This window comes from Dendrobates tinctorius, unplaced genomic scaffold (genome assembly GCF_039654945.1).
Source record: "Dendrobates tinctorius isolate UK_male_01 unplaced genomic scaffold, ASM3965494v1 ptg000073l, whole genome shotgun sequence".
Lineage (NCBI taxonomy): Eukaryota > Metazoa > Chordata > Amphibia > Anura > Dendrobatidae > Dendrobates > Dendrobates tinctorius.
The window spans coordinates 31,951,366-31,973,698 of record NW_027361741.1 but is presented as its reverse complement, the minus strand read 5'-3'; the positions used below and the strand labels follow the sequence as shown (position 1 = coordinate 31,973,698).

General features: G+C 40.7%; 1 long non-coding RNA gene across 2 annotated transcripts in view; it reads left to right on the top strand.

The window, feature by feature from the left end:
- The window catches only part of LOC141096318 (uncharacterized), a 79,550-nt gene that overhangs the window by 25,763 nt on the left and 31,454 nt on the right, over window positions 1-22,333 (top strand). Inside the window, exons 3-7 of one of the 2 annotated variants that reach the window (XR_012233653.1) lie at window positions 3,339-3,504; window positions 3,828-3,891; window positions 5,736-5,788; window positions 6,404-6,455; window positions 7,051-7,090. This is a non-coding gene — a long non-coding RNA (uncharacterized lncRNA). The remainder of the gene's footprint in view (window positions 1-3,338; window positions 3,505-3,827; window positions 3,892-5,735; window positions 5,789-6,403; window positions 6,456-7,050; window positions 7,091-22,333) is intronic. The other variant, XR_012233654.1, reaches the window with a different exon arrangement.

Here is a 22,333-nt window from a genome sequence, read left to right as displayed (position 1 = left end):
GTTGAGGTCTACCTATGATGTAAATTACAGACGCCTCTCATCTTATTAAGTGGTGGAACTTGCACTATTGCTGACTGACTAAATACTTTTTTGCCCCACTGTATGTAGTATGCATGTTGCATGCATGTGGTATATATGTAGTATGTGTGTATATTGCATGCATGTAGTATATATGTAGTATGCATGTTGCATGCTGTATATATGTAGTATATATGTATGTTGCATGCATGTGGTATATATGTAGTATGCATGTTGCATGCATGTAGTATATATGTTGTATGTATGTTGCATGCATGTAGTATATACTGTATGTGGTATATATGTAGTATGCATGTTGCATGCATGTGGTATATATGTAGTATGCATGTTGAATGCATGTAATATATATGTGGTATGTATGTATGTTGCATGCATGTAGTATATGTGGTATATATGTAGTATGCATGTTGCATGCATGTGGTATATATGTAGTATGTATGTATGTTGCATGCATGTAGTATATATGTAGTATGCATGTAGTATATATGTAGTATATATGTATGTTGCATGCATGTAGTATATATGTGGTATATATGTAGTATGCTTGTTGCATGCATGTAGTATATATGTTGCATGTATGTATGTTGCATGCATGTAGTATATATGTAGTATGTATGTAGCATGTAGCATGTATGTAGTATGTATGTTGCATGTATGTAGCATGTATGTAGTATGTATGTAGCATGTAGTATGTATGTGTAGTATGTATTTTTTTTTGTACATTCAACACATTAGCCGGATGATGGGACTACTACTGTCCCATCATTGGCTAATGTGTCAATCACCGTCATGGTAGCAGGCATCGCCATATGGGACTTGTAGTCCCATCGGACGATGCCTGCACAGACTCCCGCAGCCTGCACAGACCCCCGGACAGTCGGTACAGACCACCGGCAGGCCGGCACAGCCCCCGGCAGTCCGCACAGACCCCCGGGCAGTCGGCACAGACCCCCGGCAGGCCGGCACAGACCCCTAGAAGGTCCGTACACACCCCCGAGAGGCTGTACAAGGACATAAAAGGGTTTTTCTTATTCCGATACCGGAAGTCCCATAGACTTGAATGGGACTTCCGGTATCGGAATCGGCGATACACTATACTTTTTTCGTATAGGGCCGATACCAGCCGATCCGATATTTTAGGCTATCGGATGGTATCGCTCAACACTAGTGTCCACCAATTAGCATCACAGGTGTCTACAATCTTGGAATCAGTGAGTGGGCCTGTAGAGAGGGGTACAGATACTCACTGTGCTGTTTGGTGACATGGTGTGTATCACACTCAACATGGACCAGAGGAAGTGAAGGAAAGAGTTGTCTCAGGAGATTTGAAAGAAAATTATAGCAAACATGTTAAAGGTAAAAGTTATAAGACCATCTCCAAGCAGCTTGATGTTCCTGTGACTAGAGTTACACATATTATTCAGAAATTTAAGATCCATGGGACTGAAGCCAACCTCCCTGGACATGGCCGCAGGAGGAAAATTGATGACAAATCAAAGAGATGGATAATACGAAAGGTAATAAAAGAGCCCAGAAAAACTTCTAAACAGATTAAAGGTGAACTTCAAGCTCAAGGATCATCCGTGTCAGATTGCACCATCCATCGTTGTATGAACCAAAGTGGACTTCATTGGAGACGACCAAGGAGGACCCCACTGTTGAAAAAAATCATTAAAAATCCAGACTGGAATTTGCCAAACTACATGTTGACAAGCCATAAAGCTTCTAGGAGAATGTCCTATGGACAGATGAAAAAATGAAGCATATCAAGAAAAGAAAACTGTCCCTTTTGTGAAACATGGAGGAGGCTCTGTTATGTTCTAGTGCTGCTTTGCTGCATCTGGCACAGGGTGTCTAGAATCTGTGCAGGGTACAATGAAATCTCAAGGCCATCAAGGGATTCTAGCGAGAAATGTGCTGCCCAATGTCAGAAAGCTTGGTCTCAGTCACAGGTCATGGGTATTGCAACAGGATAATGACCCAAAACACACAGCTAAAACCACCCAAGAATGACTAAGAGGAAAACATTGGACTATGCTGTAGTGGCCTTCTATGAGCCCTGAGCTAAATCATATTGAGCATCTTTGGAAAGAGCTGAAACATGCCATCTGTAAAAGGCAACCTTCAAACACGAGACAACTGGAACAGTTTGGTCTTGATGAGTGGGCCAACATACCTGTCGAGAGGTGCAGAAGTCTCATTGACAATTACAGGAATGGTTGATTGCAGTGATTGCCTCAAAAGGTTGTGCAACAAAATATTAAGTTAAGAGTACCATCATTTCTGTCCAGGCCTATTTCATGAGTTTTATTTTTTTTTAAATTCTGTGGCAGCATGGTTGAAAAGCAATGTCTGACTTTCATTTGTTCATTTTCATAAAATTTTTTTATTATTATCTTTGTCAGGGGTACCAACAATTTTGATCCCATGTATACTAGTACCTATAATCTATAGAAACATTTCTTCACTTTGAGTGTTTAAATATAGAAACCCTCGTTATAATAAAAATAAAATGTGTTCCACTACCGACCTACTCACTTTTTACATCATTCGTTTGTTTAAATTGTCGCTATTTCACATTTCAGTACAAGCCATAGATGCTCGCCATATGACAGAAAGTGACAGATGTAGCGTATGCTATTATAAGACATAGTGATTGGTCACATATGCGAACACTTCATTGCTATGCTTAGAAATGACTGCCTTCTCTCAGTCTGTTTTCTGCAATAATCTGGTAGCAGTAAAGAGAAAACAATGGTTTGGCAATGAAAAATTGCACAAATCTCAGCAGCCATTCAGTTATGACCAGTCCCTCCACGGGACAATGATTAGAGAACTGATTTATGCTTATCATTTGTCTGCACTCCTCTTTACTGAAGAGAATAACATAACTTGTCTTTGCATGAAAATAGTAGGAAGTTATGTTTATAATTTGAGAAATGAAACTGATTCATCCCTGCACATGAAAAAATCTGTTCATTAGGAATGCAGTGACAGCTTGTACTCGTGGGAGCCTGGGATGATGCCGTTCTTTTTGAACTTCATTTCTTGCTTTTTTTTCTGCAGAGAAAACACTTTCAAAATAAAGGTATTTTATTTTGAAAATAATAAAGACCAGAATAATTGAAAATAACATTGTCAGGTATTATACATAAGAAAAACAAGATTGCATACAGGTTTTTCAATCTTTTCATTAAAAAACATAAATTCATTAAAAAGATTATTTTATCTGGATTGACATTTTTATTTTGTATGCTATTTATTCTATAAACTTATATATACTCGCGCTTTGATCCTAGCTGTGATCCTAGCTACTCACACGACCTGCCGGCGTTCACCGCGTCCATCGCGGCTACCGCGCGCTTCAGCAGCCCACACAGGGAGCTTGTCTCCGGCCAGGACATCGCTCAAGGACAAGCCACTCTTTTAAAAAGCTGATTTGAACAAGGTGCTTCCTCCACAAAGGTATCGGACTTCACTTGCCTATATTGCTATATGATCTTAGCACTTACAGCACTTTATTAAGTGGTGCCAATACAAGCATATAGCGCTAGACATTTAAGTCCAGGAGTGTATCTTCACGCTATTTAAGCATAACATGATTTATTAGTATTCCATTAGATTTGGGAATTAATTGTGTTATTTTTTAAGTTGGGCACACATTGTTAAATGTCGCTAAATATTACCATGGCACGCTAAAGAAAGGAAAGAATTTTTTATATATTTATTTTTTATTAAGTGTGTCTATTCACAGCTCCTAAATAACTTGCTCTCTTTTTAATTTTTAGTTGGTTATAAAAGCCATGTCTTTCTTCATTTAATATCGAACACCTCTCAACAAATTAATATAAGGTAACTTTTTTGATAGACCTATCAGTAATGTCTTGTTGTGACTGAGTCAAAGCGCGAGTATATATACTGTATATATATATCTTTTGAGCATTAATACCCCATTGTGGTAAGGGGATTGTTGATACTTGCAGCTGACTCAGCGCATATATATACTTGCACCGCTAACCTTATTTTATTTACTCTATAAACTATATCTTATATAGCTCTCCAACATAATATAGAATAATAAATAATTGATTCCCTTGCACCTTAAAGAAATAATTAACGCAAAACCTAGATTTTGGATTTAAAGGGAACCTGTCACCACAAAAAAATGCTATTAACCTGCTTATCTAAGTTTAATCTGCAGGTTAATAGCATTATTAACCAGCCCGGCACCTGCACTTAGCTGAATGTTATTGGGAAAAAAAAATGAATTTTATTCCACAGCAGCATTTGGCTTCCAGTCTGGGGGGGGCGGCGCCAGTGCAGGTTCAGGTGCTGTAACCGCACCCCTGGCCCTGACTGAAAGCTGGTCCCAATGCAGAGCCAATGTTTTTTTCTGGTGACTGGTTCAATTTAAATGGTAACAAATGAATGGGTAAAAAAGACAAAGTCTACAGAGTACAACCTACTTGAAAGTCAGAACAATTCCTATCACACTGCAGCCAAATATACCAGAAGAAAACATCCTTTCTTACTCCAAACAGTCAGAATAAACACCTGGATTCATTATGCATTTCTGTTGATACAGGACAGACAATTCATTATGTTATGGATTTCTAAAGAGACACCTTTACTATTGCACTAGTGTTGAAGTGTGATAGGGAGCTGCTGTAACTGCATAGTTATGTGACTGTGAATTTATTGATCTATGATCATCAAAACTTAGGTTCTGGATTTAAAGGGAACCTGTAGCCACAAAAAATGTTACCTGCGGATATGGGGTTATAACAGTACATCAATAATAGCATTTTTGTTAATCTTCATATACTGCAATTGCAAAAATGGAGGGAGTGTGCCCTAATGTGTCCTAATTTTTATAGAAAACTAGCTGAAGAGCCTGACGTTGCCCAGGCATAGTAACTAGCTTTGGTTAGTTATAACAAATTATAATGATTATCCTCCATCTCATAGTCCAGTGCCCATATACCCATCATACATAACCGCCATCCCATATTCCCATGCCCATATGACCATCATACATATCCTCCCTCCCATAGTTTCATGCCCATATACCTATCACACATCCTCCATCCCTTAGTCCTGTGCCCATATAATCATCATACATATCCTCCATACCATAGTCCAGTGCCCATATACCCATCACACATCCTCCATCCCATAGTCCCGCTCCCATATCCCCATCATACATATCCTCCATCATTTTTAAATCACTATTATAAAAGAGAAATTTTAGGGTATGTATCGATGTTCCATTTTGGCAGCGCTTTGGATGCAGCTTCGCCCAAAGCGCTGCCGGCTTTTGTACATGCAGTGATTCCGCATGTGTTCATTGAACAAATGTGGGAATCACCACATCCTATACATAGTGCTATTTATCTTGTGGAGACTGAGTGTTTCCTCAAGATAAATAGATACGCTGCAGTCTAGAAAGACGCGACGCATGTGCGTATATGCAGGTCTGCCACCTGCATCTTTGAACGCATAGTGGAGATGGGATTTCATAAAATACCCTCCACTATGTTGCAACATCTGGCCACTGTGGATTGGACGCTGCGGCTGTACACAGTGTCCAATCCGCAGTGTTTCCTGACCGTGGAAACATACCCTCATACTTACCTTTTCATTTCTGGAGCATTCCTATATTTCATATTGTTTGTATTTGCCTTTACCTACACCAGGGTGGCTCAGTACGAAAACTCCATTCCAACCCAGTTGCAGAGTAATGAAAGTGGTGAGCTTATTTTTTTTCGGCTATAATACTGTGTAGGGAGATCATACTATGTTGGGGGACTGTGGGGGAAACATATTGTGCTGTAAGCAGTCGATCAAGGTACTAGGGCTGAATAAAAGTAGTATATTTTACTGTTTTTTATAAACTTCATAAAAGCAGTAAATCATATGGCTTAGCTCCTGATGACCCTCAAATTGGAATATAACAGTTTGCTTTTGTAAATGCTACAAAATCTTGGAAAGTAGTTCTGATATGTTATTATCATCTGTAGTATTCACATGTATCTACTTAAGGAGATACTAGCTTTGCACATTTATGTTTCGCTTATGTACCTTTATTAGAATGTTATTAATAACTGCAATTATTTAATCATTTTCTAGAATTTGCTCTTGTTCAGTGTTCGATATGCTCACTTCCAATGTGAATCAAAGCGACTCCGAAGAACATTCCTAATTATATTTAAGTAAAATAACTAATCTAAAATATAATTTGTTTGTTAAAAATTCTTTTTCATTAATTTAGATAACAGCAACTTATTCTGTAGAGCTGTACAGTCATCATTCACAATTGGCGCACACAGTTTAATTGACTGATTTCCTACTGTTTCTCTGCTAGGGATGCCTAGGTCACCATCAAATCTCTGGGTTTCCTCTTCCAATGCGTACAAGTATGTGATTGCTTTAGCACTGGATGCAACATTTAATTGCCATAGCATGTGGGACTAACAGATGAACTAGAAACATTATTAGACAAGGAGTCGATATACCAATATGTTTCATTTTTTTCTAAATACATAGCTTTTTATGTCTCTGTGTCAGCAGTTGGGTCCTCCTGGGTCTCATGCCATAGCGTTTCATTTCATTCAAATATCAACAGATAGTTCACGCTGACACTGATGTAAACTGAGACTGCAGGACAGCTTGATATTCTTTGGAACTTGATTGGAGCTGCTTGTCCACCATCCAGACTATCATAGATTGCAACTTTTCATCAATTTTTCTCTGACCTCCACGTCCAGGGTGACTTGCTACAGTACCATGTGTTCTAAACTTCTTGAGTATGTTGTGCATCATGGACAAAGGAACATTAAGATCTATGGAGATGGACTTGTAACATTGAGATTGTTAATATTATGCAACAATTTTGGGTCTCAAGTTCTCAGACAGTTCTCTTCTCTTCCTTCTATTCTCCATGCTTAGTTTGGCACAGAGTAACATAATGCAAAAATTTAGTCAATTTCTCCTCTTTTTATCTGGTTTCAGGTTTGATTTTTATATTTCCCACACCTGTTACTTGATACAGGTGAGTTTGAACGACCATCACATGCTTGAAACAAAGTTGTTTACCCACATTTTTTTGAAAGGTGCCAACAAGTTTGTCCTACCCATTTTCAGGGTTTTGTGTGAATTCGTGTCCAATTTGCCTTTTTTCTCTGTTTTTTGGTGTTGTTCCAACACACAAAGGAAATACACATGCGTATAGCAAAACATGTGTAATTGTAATAAATTTCTGGGAGAAATACTTCATTTTCTGGTACAGTTTAAAGGATGCCAACACTTTTGGCCATGACTGTATATGGGAAAAACCCTAAAAGAAATACCATTTTAAAAACTACATCCCTCAATCTATTCAAAACTGTGCTCACAAAATCTGTTAACCATTTTAGTTCTTCACAGAACTTGGAATTAAAAATGAAATTTTGTTTCCAATAGAATATTGATATATTGAGTATAATTATATGTTAACTTTTTTTATAAAAATGTTTATAAATTGTCATTTTCACAAGTTGTAATAGGAGAAATTAGATTGCACAATTAGCTACTAGTGATGAGCGAACGTGCTCGGTGATACTCAAATATTAATAGAGTATCTTGGTGCTCGGATATGCTTGAGACTCATCAGGTACGGACTGGAGCCGAAATTCAGCTCTGGCATTTGAAATCATTCAGGCCCATGTTGTGCCCATCCCCAAGCACCAGATGGGATATATTACTAATATTACCCTGGATTAAGGAAAGCAAGATTTCCTACAAGACCAATATGTCTAATAATACCAGTGGTCAGCTTGGGTAAGTGACGGAGTCAGCGACTTTGTGCTCGTTCACAACTCTTAACAGTATGGGTGTCTGGAGAACACCAATTCTGTTAACAACATAGCAGACAAGGTGGCCCATGACCAGACATGCCCTTCTGGCATTTGCCAGATGGCCAGTCCAGCCCTGACACTCATCGAGCATTGGCTGGTGCTCAAGTTGAATGCTTGAATCCTCACCCCACATATTTGGTGCCTGTTGCACAGCCAATAAACATGAATAGATTGCCTGCCAGTTACTGCAATGCCGTACCATCTTGGTAGCGACATTACTGTGATTGGCTGCCAGCATTACCTTATCAGAAGTTATAAAAGGACTGGCGCAACCATGCTTGGCTCATTGACTCATTGTACAGCTCAGAGACAGTTGTAATTGAAGAGAGAGAGTAGCTGTCCAGGCCTGTGCGCAAAGTTTAATTAATCAGAGTCCACTAGTGGTGCTACTGGTGCTGATGCTGAATCATCATATTAAAAGTCCTTCTAAGGGCTAAGCTTTTTCTATAATAGATATTCTACATTTAGCCTAGGGACAACTGCTGGAGCAAAGATTGGCTGAATACAGTCTCTAAGCAGAGATTGTTAAATATATACTTGTAGATGTTGCAAGTGAAAACATTGACTATATTGTCATCTACACAGTTGAACGTGCTTTGTGTAAAATTACAATGGTTTATGTTAGGGTTGGTGGATTGCACTAAATAAAAATTAATAATAAAGTGCAATGGCAACCCAGGGTCCACAGTGCAGAGTTGTTAAACTGCTGCTAGAAAGCAATGACGGAACATACAGCAAGCGATGGCAAGTACACACAAAAAAATGCTACCAGCCTCACTCTGATAAATATCAACAAAGCCTGGATTAGCTCTGACTTTGGTACACTACCAGATGACAGCAGCACATAAACTGTTTTTAATCTTCAATATTTGTATGAGGCCCTCCAGCTGTTGCCCTTAGGGGTGTTTGGATGACCCTTATTAGAATTAGAGGTTTTTTCTGGTTTTCACTGTGTGCACAGCAGCCTTTATGAGTGTAGAAGTACTACAAGTACACTTTCTATTTTTATGAGGCCCTCCAGTTGGTGCCTCTAAGGATGTATGGATTAGAATTTTTTCTGACTTTGCACTATGGGCACAATCTTTATGAATGTAGAAGTACCACAACTACACTTTCTAATTTTTTTTGATGAGGCCCTCTAGTTGATGTCTTAGGGGTATATGGATGACCCACCTTAGAATTTGTTTATGGATTTGCATTGTGTGCATAGCCTTTACCAGTGTACAAGTACCACAATGACACTTTCTAAAAAAAATTTATGAGGCCCTCCATTTGGTGCCTTGAAGGTGGTATGGATGACTGGTCCTAGAATTTTTTTTCTAGCTTTACACTGTGTACGCAGCCTTTATGAGTGCAGAAATACCACAACTACACTTTTCTACTTTTTTATGAGGCCCTACAATTGGTGACTTTAAGGGTATATGGATGACCCTGTTGTGAGCTCATTAGCTTTCTAGTTAGCGAGGGCCCATCGTTTGCTCAGCCTATCTTTCTACCTGTGTCTGTGTTTTCATCTTGTTTCACTGACAATACATGTTGGGGGCTGTCTATTGCTTTGGGGTCTGCTCTGGGGCAGTTTAGATTTTCCCTTTCTTTCTTTAGGCTTATTTAGTTCTCCGGCCATGACGAGGCGTCTAGGACCACCGTAGGCACGCTCCACGGCTTCTGCTAGTTGTTGTGGATAGGATCAGGGGTCTGCAATCCGCTAGTTACCAACCTCTCCGGTTTTCTGGGCTTAGCTTGCTTTTTGTTCTTTCCTCCTCGGTGACTCATTCATAACAGGTATTGATGCTAGTCCTTTGGCGAAGAATAAACCTCAGTTTTGGACCCAGGTGATAATGCGGGTCGCCCCAGACCACCAAGAAAATTGCAGATTTTTTGTGTTGCATAATTTACATGATACCATTGTTCTGGGTTTTCCCTGGTTGCAAATCCATAATCCGGTTTTGGATTGGAAGTCTGTGTCTGTCCAGTCGCATGATATTCCTGACTATTTGGCTGATTTTTATGATGTATTTAGTGAGAGCAAGTCTGCGTCTTTGCCTCCTCATAGGAGTTATGACTGTGCAATTGAGTTGAGACCTGGGTGTAAATTTCCCAAGGGTCAACTTTTCAATTTATCTGTACCCGAACACGAGGCTATGCGATCTTATATTAAGTAGTCGTTGGAGAAGGGTCATATTAGACCATTCTCTTCGCCCTTAGGTGCTGGGGGTTTTTTCATGGCAAAGAAGGATGGTTCATTAAGGCCTTGTATTGACTATCGTTCCCTCAACAAAATTACGGTTAAATTTCAGTATCCGTTACCTCTGATTTCTGATTTATTCTCCAGAGTTAAAGGTGCTTGCTGGTTTACTAAGCTTGACCTCAGGGGGGCGTATAATCTTATTCGCATCAAGCATGGGGATGAATGGAAGACGGCGTTTAATACTCCGGAGGGACATTTTGAGTACCTGGTGATGCCTTTTGGGCTCACTAATGCCCCTTCTGTCTTCCAATCCTTCATGAATGATATTTTCCGGGACTTTGTGGATAAGTTTTTGATCATCTATCTGGATGATATTTTGGTCTTTTCCAGGGATTGGGATTCTCTTGTGGAACATGTTCGGACTGTGTTCCGGATTTTGAGTGAGAATTCCTTGTATGTTAAGGGATCGAAGTGCCTTTTTGGTGTACAGAGGATTTCATTTTTGGGATTTATTTTGTCTCCGTCAACTATTGAAATGGACCCGGTCAAGGTACAGGCCATTTATGATTGGGTTCAACCCACTTCTTTGAAGGCTCTCCAGAAGTTTTTGGGTTTTGCTAATTTTTATCGTAAATTTATAGCTAATTTTTCTGGTATTGCTAAACCACTGACTGATTTAACTAAGAAGGGTGCTGATGTGCCGAATTGGTCTTCAAAGGCTGTTTCGGCCTTTCAGGAGCTGAAGCGGAGGTTCACTTCTGCTCTGGTTTTGCGGCAACCTGATGTCTCACTTCCTTTTCAGGTGGAGGTAGACACTTCAGAGATTGGTGCAGGAGCTGTTTTGTCCCAAAAAGATCCGGTGACGCCTAAAATGAATCCCTGTGCCTTCTTTTCCCGAAAGTTCTCCCCACCTGAACGTAACTATGATGTGGGGAATCGGGAATTGTTAGCCATGAAATGGGCATTTGAGGAGTGGAGACATTGGTTGGAGGGAGCTAGACATCAAGTTGTGGTCCTCACTGACCACAAGAATTTGATTTACCTTGAGTCGGCCAAATGCTTGAATCCTAGACAGGCTAGGTGGGCCTTGTTTTTTTACGCGTTTTGATTTTGTGGTCTGCTTTCTTCCAGGCACTAAGAATGTTAAGGCAGACGCCCTTTCTAGGAGTTTCTTTGCTGATTCTCCTATTGTGACCAAGCCTACTAGCATCCTAGGTGAGGGGGTAGTTCTTTCTGCCATCTCACCCGATTTGAGACGTGCTCTGGAAGAATTCCAGGAGGGCAAACCTGAGCGTTGTCCTATGGGAAAATTGTATGTTCCTGTCCAGTGGAGGAAGAGAGTGATGTCTGAAGTTCATTGCTCCGCATTGGCTGGTCATCCAGGTATTTTTGGTACCAGAGATTTGGTGAGTCGGTCTTTTTGGTGGCCCGCCTTATCTCATGATGTCAGGAATTTTGTGCAGTCCTATGGGACTTGTTCCCGGTCTAAACCCTGTTCTCGCTCTAGTGGGTTGTTGATGCCCTTGCCGGTGCCTAAGAGGCCGTGGACCCATATTTCAATGGATTTTATTTCTGATCTTCCTGTCTCTCAGAGAATGACTGTTATCTGGGTGATTTGTGATAGATTCTCTAAGATGGTCCATCTTGTACCACTCCCAAAGTTGCCATCTTCCTCAGAGTTGGTACCCTTGTTTTTACATCAGGTGGTTCGGTTGCATGGGATTCCTGAGAACATTGTATCGGACAGAGGAGTTCAGTTTGTTTCCAGATTCTGGAAAGCCTTTTGTTCCAAGATGGGAATTCAGTTGTCCTTCTCTTCTGCGTTTCACCCTCAGACCAATGGGCAGACGGAGAGAACAAACCAGACTTTGGAGTCCTATTTGAGATGTTTTATATCTGCTGATCAGGATGATTGGGTTTCATTTTTGCCCTTGGAAGAATTCGCTTTAAATAATAGAGCTAGTTCTGCCACCTTGATGTCGCCCTTTTTCTGTAACTTTGGGTTTCATCCTCGATTTTCTTCAGGGCAAGTGGAATCTTCAGCCTGCCCAGGTGTTGACACTGTGGTAGAGAGAATGCAGCAGATTTGGGACCAAGTAGTGGATAACGTCTCTCTCCCAGGAAAAGGCCCAGCGGTTTTCTAACCGGCATAGGACCATTGGTCCCCGGTTTAAAGTGGGTGATATAGTTTGGTTGTCATCAAGGAATATCTCTATGAAGGTGGCTTCTCCAAAGTTCAAGCCAAGATTTATTGGACCTTACAAGATTTTGGAGATTCTTAATCCGGTTTCTTTTCGATTGGCTCTTCCTGTTACATTTAAGATCCATAACGTGTTTCATAAGTCGCTGTTGAAGAGATATGTTGAGCCAGTAGTTCCTATGGCTGCACCTCCTGACCCTGTATTGGTTGAAGGTAATGTGGAATATGAGGTTGAGAAGTTACTGGATTCTCGTCTGGCTAGGCGGAGACTCCAGTATTTGGTCAAGTGGAAGGGTTATGGCCAGGAGGACAATTCTTGGGTCTCTGCCTCTGAAATTCATGCCAATAGATTGGTTCGTGCTTTTCATCGGGCCCATCCTGATCGGCCCGGTGGCGTGGATGAGGGTTTGGTGACCCCTCCTCAAGGGGGGGTACTGTTGTGAGCTTATTTTCGGGTTTGCCTCTGGCTTCTGGTGAGGGTTAGGGAGCTGACTGTGCTGACAGAGAAGTAGTGAGTTCTCTATCTGGACTCCCTCTGTTGGTGGAGGGAGGTTGTGAAGCTGATCTAGATGGCAGAGACCGGCCACCAGAGGAATAGGACTGCGATTGGATATCAGGAGTTTCTGATTGGATTTAAGGCAGTCGACTCCCTAGTTTCTTGCTGGTGATTTTTCCTGACTGTTGCTCCTGGTTTCCAGTTTGGTTCCTGCCTTCCTAAAGCTAAGTTTTCTATGCTATTGTTCATGTGAGTTTTTGTCTGGTTTACTTAGTTTTTTTGTTCAGCCAGCCCTGGCTGGGACTGGGCTGAATCCCCATTTTGTCTCTGATCAGTTGATCTCTTTTGCTCTGTCTTCAGAATATACTTGAGTGCTGATATAGTGATTTGAAGTCTAGCGACTTCAGGGCCTTTTTCTATCAGACGTGTTGGACATTCTTTTTGGCATGGTTTTTTGCGTGATTGCAGACAGCAGCTTTTCTTTCCTGTCCTTTCTAGTTAGCGAGGGCCCCATCGTTTGCTCAGCCTATCTTTCTACCTGTGTCTGTGTTTTCATCTTGTTTCACCGACAATACATGTTGGGGGCTGTCTATTGCTTTGGGTTCTGCTCTGGGGCAGTTTAGATTTTCCTTTCTTTCTTTAGGCTTATTTAGTTCTCCGGCCATGACGAGGTGTCTAGGACCACAGTAGGCACGCTCCACGGCATCTGCTAGCTGTTGTGGATAGGATCAGGGGTCTGCAATCTGCTAGTTACCAACCTCTCCGGTTTTCTGGGCTTAGCTTGCTTTTTGTTTTTTCCTCCTTGGTGACTCATTCATAACATGACCCTTTTTACAATTGTTTTCTGACTTTGCACTGTGTGCAGAACCTTTATGAGTATAGAAGTACACTTTCTTAATATTTGAATGATGCTCTCCAGTTGGTGTTTTATAGAGTGCATTGATAACCCTGCTTGTAATTTTTGGAAGGTTTTGGATTGTGTGCAGAGCTTTATGAGTGTAGGAGTACCATAACTATAATTCTGAACACAATATTTAATGAGGCACTACAGTTGGAGCCTTCAAGGGTGTATAAATGACCCTGCTTCTGATTTTTGGCAGGTATTGCACTTAGTGCATAGTTTTTATGAGTCTAGGAGTACTATTACATGACAATTTGAACAGAATCTGTATATCTAATACATAGACTTTTTTCCATAAATTTTTTGGAAGTGTAATTATTCCTTATTCAAACAGAATATGCATTCTTCATAAATTGCACTGAAATGTCCAATGATTTTATTAAATGTTTCTTAAGAAAATGTTTTCCTGTAAACTCCAATTTCTCTTGGATTTTGAATGTTTTATTGTCAGTCCTTAAAGTGGAGTAAAAGTGTGACACCATTGTTCTCAGCAGCGATCTTGGAGTCAAAGATGCTTCCAGTGGTCTTCCTCATGTTGTTATTCTTGCATTCAGGACTTTTTTCATCCATTTCAACAGGTTCACTGCCCTCCAGACCTCCTTGTAGAGTCTGCTGGAAAAATGCTCAGATTTCCCATTGACTCTTATTGCCATACTGTATATTCATTACTCGAAACAGGCATCCGAGCATAAAGAATTGCTTAGTTAAACTAATAAACATCCAAGCACTTTAGTGCTATTCACATCCCTATTAGGTAAGCAAATTTCCTGAATTTGACAAAATCCCATTTGTGATCAAAAACCGCTGTTTGCGTCTGTATAGAAGAAGTGCTGTTTGAATGGCATGTGGATGCCATGTCGCATTTGCAAGGCACCTGAGCTGCAGAACTCCACACAGTTGACTTCATTTTGAAATTTCTCAAGAAATTAATTTAGTTGTATAATAACATTGGAATGTAAAAGTGAGAAATTACATTTCTACAGCTGAAATGTTTTTTAGCAGCAAATTTGTCTTTTTCAAAGGGGTAATAGTTGAAAATGGACTATAAAATTATTTATGCAATTTCTCTTGAATACACTGATATCCATATGTGGCTGAAAACGAATTTTTGGGCACACATTCAGGACTTAATAGGAAAGGAGCTCTATTTTACTTTGGAGCACAAATTTGCCTGGAATAGAATGCAGATGCCATGTTTCAGTTGTATAGTTTCTATGTGCCGAAACATGGTCAAAACCCCTCTTCAACATAAGTAATTTTAATTTGAAAAACACATCTCACAAGGAATTCACCAAGAGAGGGCATTTTTAATTCACAGGTGCTTAAAAGAAACAGAAAACCAACAAAAACATGTTTCTAGTAAAATGTTGTGGCAGGTTAAAATTTGTCATTTTGACAAGGCATAGCAGTGGAAAAAAGGGTGGCACTCACCGTTTCTAAAATCCAGTCTTTATTATGACAAATTAAAACATCTTCAGCAGGAGGGTAGAATGGGAAGAAAAAGTCGGACGATGGCCGTTTTGCGCTCCCTGCGCTTCTAAGGGTCCCATATAAACGGTGAGTGCCACCCTTTTTTCTCTTCAGTATATGGATTTATGCAATTATTCATAGGGCTTGGCACCCGTGAATCCGTAAGGGCAGTGTATTTGACGAGGTGATCACACGTAGTGGATATTTGGGCTCAGGTATTGCAGCGGTGCAGGATTTGTCCTCTGCAGTATTGATTAAATTACTTATTTTTTTGCTAAAAATTAACTCAACTTGGCAATATCTCAAATTGTTGTACACTACTTTTTGGACACACAGAAAGGCTCAGAATGGAAAAAGTTACCATTTGGCTTTCAGAATGCATATTCTGTTTGAATAAGGAATAATTACACTGCGCAACAAATTTCAGGGAAGTTCTTGTCCCTGAGAAAATTTTATTGTATCTTATAGATTTTGATGTCCTGAACATGAATATGTGCTCCAAAAGTCTGTATCACGTAAGGTTTTTAACCCCTTCATGACCAGAGCTTTTTTCGATTTTTCATTTTTGTTTTTCGCTCTTCTTCTTTCCAGAGCCATAACTTTTTAACTTTTCCATCAATATGGCCGTGTGAGGGCTTATTTTTTGCAGATGAGTTGTACTTTTGAACGACACAATTTGTTTTACCATGCTGTGTACTCAAAAGCAGGAAAAAAATTCCAAGTGCGGTGAAATTGCAAAAAAAATGCAATCCCACACTTGTTGTCTTGCTTGCTAGGTTCACTAAATGCTAAAACTGACCAGCCATTATGATTCTCCAGGTCATTATGACTTCCTAGATACCAAACATGTCTAGGTTCTCTTTTATCTAAGTGGTGAAAAAAAATTTCAAAGTTTGCTAAAAAAAAAAAACAGCGCAATTTTCCGAGACCCATAGCGGCTCCATTATTAATGATCTCGGGTTTGGTGTGGCTTATTTTTTGCATGCCGAGCTGACGTTTTTAATGATACCACTTTTCTGCAAATTCATTCTTTTGATTGCCCGTTAATTCTGGCGTTTTGATTTTTTATCCGAACGTAGTTTAGTGATCAGACTAGAAACTGCCATAGTGCAATCACCTCTGCTACATAGAGGTGATGCTCAGATCCCCTCTATGCAGCAGAATTAGAGACTTGCTATGAGCTGGCCACAGGGTGACACTCATAGCAATCTGCCATCAACAACCATAGAAGTCTCAAGGAGACCTCTGGTTATGATGGTAATGCAGCGATGAACCCCGATCACGTGACGGGGGTCGTCGCTGCACGTTTTTCCGGAGTGGCGTCCGGAAGTGCATTTTTTCTTTTTTTTTTACAATTCTCTCCTGCTTTTGAGTACACTAGAATCTGCGGTATGGCTGGTCATTCTGTTATGAATGAGTCACCAGGGAGGAAAAAACAAAAAGCAAGCTAAACCCAGAAAACTGGAGAGGTTGGTAACTAGTGGATTGCAGACCCCTGATCCTATCCACAACAACTAGCAGTAGCCTTGGAGCGTGTCTACGGTGGTCCTAGATGCCTCGACACGGCCGGAGAACTAAATAAGCCTAAAGAAAGAAAGGGAAAATCTAAACTGCCCCAGAGCAGACCCCAAAGCAATAGACAGCCCCCAACATGTATTGTCGGTGAAACAAGATGAAAACACAGACACAGGTAGAAAGACAGACTGAGCAAACGATGCGTCCTTCGCTAACTAGAAAGGACAGGAAAGAAAAGCTGATGTCTGCAATCACGCAAAAAACCCTGCCAAAAAGAATGTCCAACACATCTGATAGAAAAAGGCCCTGAAGTCGCTAGACTTCAAATCACTATATCAGCACTCAGGTATATTCAGAAGACAGAGCAAAAGAGATCAACTGATCAGAGACAAAATGGGGATTCAGCCCAGTCCCAGCCAGGGCTGGCTGAACAAAAAAACTAAGTAAACCAGACAAAAACTCACATGAACAATAGCATAGAAAACTTAGCTTTAGGAAGGCAGGAACCAAACTGGAAACCAGGAGCAACAGTCAGGAAAAATCACCAGCAAGAAACTAGGGAGTCGGCTGCCTTAAATCCAATCAGAAACTCCTGATGTCCAATCGCAGTCCTCTTCCTCAGGTGGCCGGTTTCTGCCATTTAGATAATCTTCATTACCTCCCTTCACCAACAGAGGGAGTCCAGATAGAGAACTCACTACTCCTCTGTCAGCACAGCCAGCTCCATAACCCTCACCAGAAGCCAGAGGCAAACCCGAAAATGAGCTCACAACAGATATATTAACAGAAGCATACAGTCTAGATTACATGAAGTCATTATTGCCCTCTACTCCTCTTTGGTCAGACCACATCTGGAATACTGTGTCCAGTTTTGGGCGCTACATTTTAAAAAAAGACATCAACAAACTGGAGCAAGTTCAGAAAAGAGCGACCAGAATGGTGACCGGTCTGCAAACCATGTCTTATGAGGAAAGGTTGCAGGATTTGGGATTTTTTTAGCTTGCAAAAGAGAAGACTGAGAGGAGACTTAATAGCTGTCTACAAATATCTCAATTGATAAGCACACTACCCAAACCCATTTCCCTTACCAAGGGATGGGCCACACTTTAAATATCAATGAAACATACTGATCTTTGTAGACAATACGCTACATCTAGATAAAAAAAAAATGTGATAGAAACACTCATATAAAATTCCAATTTTTATTTCAACATATAAAATAAAAGTGCCTCATACCATACAAAAGATCAAAATTTAGCGAATACAAAAGTTCAAGGAACATGAAAGATGGACATATATTGTAAGCTGCATTTCAAAATTGTGCATGGAATATTTTCTGCAATTTCAGTGGAATTATCTTAGAAAATAAGACAAAAAATATATCATTGAAAACACACCATATAATTATTATACAGAGATAAATTATCCTCTTCAATTTAGTTTTATATTTCTCAGTAAAATCTACCTTTTTTCATAGATATTGCAACAAACCGCATGGCCTAATTGGTAGTAATTCATATGAAATAGATTCAAATTAACGTTACACTACTAACAAGATAGAATAGTGAAAACCGCATCAATTTGTAAATTGTGTGCTCCGCATATATGGAGATACTCCTCTTATACTCTAGAAAGAGTGCCACCAAAGTTTGTCAACCTTCTATTTTATTTATATATTCATTGGAGAAATTCCTTATAGCATATTCAGTCTGCACAAAAAAGACAAAAGGCACACTAAGGCAGTTCCTGATACTGCTATGTGCTTTGCACAATGCAAAGTCCCATTAGAAATGCAGACTGAAGCAAATAGTTGCAGCTACAGATACTGCCGTTGCATTGCACATAACGCTACATTATATCACGGCTCACAACCAGACATATCAATCATATTATAAATATCTCATAAATACATATTACCTGTTCCCAGCTCTTGCCACATAAAAGCCAAATGGCCCGCTAAAGATCCTCAACCCCGATGCGCATTTCGCTGTCAGTGCTTCCTCCAGGGGGTGTCACATGTAGAAGGATCATCTTTATTCTCATTTGCACAAGGAAAGACTAGAAGCAATGGGATAAAACTGTATGGGATTAAACACAGATTAGATATTAGAAAAAACTTTTTGACAGTTAGAGTGATCAATGAGTGGAACAGGCTGCCACGAGGGGTGGTAAGCTCTCCTTCAATAGAAGTCTTCAAACAGAGGCAGGACAGACATCGGTCTGGGATGATTTAGTGAATCCGGCTTTGAGCATGGGGTTGGACCAGATGGCCCAGGAGGTCCCTTCCAACTCTATGATTCTATGATTAGCACTTTCCTAGCTCTGGAGACAACATTGAGTAAAAATGGCATTGATCAGGACCCCGCGTCACAAAGTGGGGTCTCCAATCAAAAGGCAGAGGGGCTGACAGCCATTTTCTGGTTCCCAGAAAGCTGCAATCACTTTCATTTGCAGCATTTAGGGGGTTAAAGGGCCAGGAACAGTGTGCTCCACTCCTGGCACTTAGTGCCAGGTGTCAGCTGTCAGAATCAGCTGACACCCGGCGGTGATCGCCCACGAACAGCATATGTGTGTGGGTGATTGCCATGCAGTAATAATACATCCCTGGTCAGATAGGCTCAGGGCACAGGGACGTATTATTATGACAAATGTCAGAAAGTGGTTAAACCCCAACATCTTTCTGTGTGCCTCTTTTGCAGTATTTTCATGATAAAGAAGTTTGTTCAATTATCACACTCGTAGATTAATAAAACTGCTCTATTCTCGACACCATCATCTCCATTGGATATTTTCTTTTCCAGCAGCGCAGCAGAATTATCGGTATATACCTTTCTACTATTACATTTACTGCTGGTTGTATTCCAACATACAGAACAGTAACAGATGGGGTCTATATCTGCGTAATAGATGTGACTGACACAATTCATCCAGGTGATCAATACCATATGATCTGCAGTATTTGTGCCAGGGTGATGCCATGTTGTGCGCTTTTTGTCACTTTTTAGCTATACTACAAGATTGTCTTATTATGTACTCTATAACAAGGCAAAGCTGATTATGATTTCACATGCACAGATAGGAAGTAAAAACAAATTATACATTAAAATTTACAATCAACAAATATTCCAGTTCTGAAATGCAAAAGGCAGCTCTAGATAGCGAGGTTTATTCTTCTTGTAAGAGCCTTATTTGAACACCTTCTCCCCTAGCCTACTGTATATGCCTCTCTACACAAGCTTGGTGCCCTCCTCTAAGTGCAGTCTCACATGTCCAGATAATTCCAGTACCGCTCCCACTGTAAACTACTGAGGAATGAATGGAAGCAGCGTGCGCAGGCTCTGTGATGTCATCGCTCATCAATGACCCTGTGCGTAGCTTATCATTCATTCTCCAGTAGTTTACAGTTGGAGCGGTTACATTAACAGCACTCTAGCTGTAAACTGATTAACCCCTCAAGATGGATTTACACCATAGGTCGTGACTGATCGCCAGAAAGGTATGGATATTATTGGTTTATTATTTTATAATTTTTTACAGGAGAACAATGGCGTCGATATGGAATTAGGAGTGTAATAAAGCTTTAAACACTGTGTAGTGTATTCTTTCATTAAAATACTTTGTTCTAATTGTGTGTGTATTTATTTAACCCTTGAATAACTCTTGGATTAGTAATGGATCGGTGTCTTATTGACACCTCTCCATTAATAAGCTGGTCTTAATGTAACATTACAATAGCACGGTGACATTAACTCCTTATTAACCCCACTTGCCACAGCTACAGGGCAAGTGGGAAGAACCTGACAAAGCTCCAGAATAGGCGCATCTAATAGATACACCTTTTCTGGGCAGCTGCTGGCTGCTGTTTTTAGGCTGGGGGGGGGCAAAATCAAAGGCCCCTTACCAGTCTGAGAATAGCAGACCCCAGCTGTGAGTTTTGCCTGGTTGGTTCACAAACAGAGGGGGACCCCACGTCAGGTTTTCATTCATTCATTCTCTCTTGCTCGCTGTTGCCGGCAGAGCAGGAGAGAAGAATGACAGCCGCGTTAGACACCAGCCGCAGGGGAACAGCGATTACAGTAGCGCTTCTTCCACGGCGGCCTTCCATGAACATGGAGGACAGTGTGAACTGTTCTCCATGTGCACGTGTTCAGCACGTTTTTTGGCCTGTGCGCTCCCACAAACACTGACATGTCAGTGTGTTTTGCACACGTACCGTGTGTCCGCAAAAACAACCTGACATCGGCATAGACCCATTCATTTGAATGTGTCTGCGTGTGTCAGTGTCTCCGGTACATGAGGAAACTGTCTCTACACGTACCAGAGCCACTGACATGTGAAACCGGCCTAATAGAAACTTTCCTCATTAGTTTTCCTTGCAAAGGATTCTTACACAGGTAAATCAATCAAAAGATTTAAATTGGATTTTTTCACCAGATTTCACAATCAAAGCAGCATTTATTAATAAATAGATTAAAATTTAAAAATCCAGGTCAGACTGGTTGTACAATCCTTTTGAAAAGTTTCACTGTCTAATATTAACCCCTTTCTGCCATTAGACGTACTATCCCGTCCATGTGCCCTGGGACTTAATTCCCAGGGACAGGATAGTACATCTAATGCGATCAGCGGTGCCCACGTGGTGAGCGCCGCTGATCGCGGCCGGGTGTCAGCTGATTATCACAGCTGACACCCGGCACAATGTGTCAGGGGCGGTCACGGACCGCCCCCGACACGTTAACCCCTTGTACACCACGATCAAACACGATCGCGGTGTACCGGGAGTTAAAGGGAAGCATCGGCAGGGAGGGGGCTCCCTCCGTGCTACCCTGAGCCCCCACGGCAGCGCAATGTGCAGCGCTGCTGCCGGGGGCTCTTTCCCTACAGGCCCCCGGATCCAAGATGGCGACGGGGGCCTTCGGGGGCCTGTAGGGAGCTGACTTCCTCACTGCCTGCAAAGCGCAGGCATGAGGAAGTCTGCAGAACTGCCTGTGACAGATTGCTGATCTGTCACAGTGATCTGTGATGTGACAGATCAGCGATCTGTCACAGGACAGTGATGTCCCACCTGGGACTATGTAATAAAGTTAAAAAAAAAAAAAAAAATCGCTAAATAAATTAGTAAAAAAAAAAAAATATTCCCCAATAAATTCATTTTTTGAAAATAAAAAAAAAATTAAAAGTACACATATTTGGTATCGTCGCGTCCGTAGCGACCCGCCATATAAAACTTTCCCATTAGTTAACCCCTTTAGCGAACCCCTTAAAAAATAAAAAACGAAGCAAAAAATAATGATTTATTATCATACCACCGAACAAAAAGTGCAATAACACGCGATCAAAAAGACGCATATAAATATCCATGGTACCGCTGAAAACGTCATCTTGTCCCGCAAAAAAAGAGCCACCATACAGCATCATCCGCAAAAAATAAAAAAGTTATAGCTCGCAGAATAAAGCGATGCAAAAATAATTGTTTTTTATATAAAATTGTTTTCATTGCAAAAAACCAACAAAACATAAAAAAACGACCTAAATGAGGTATCGCTGTAACCGTACCGACACGAAGAATAAAACCGCTTTATCAATTTTACCGCACGCGGAACGGTGTAAACGCACCCCCCCAAAAGAA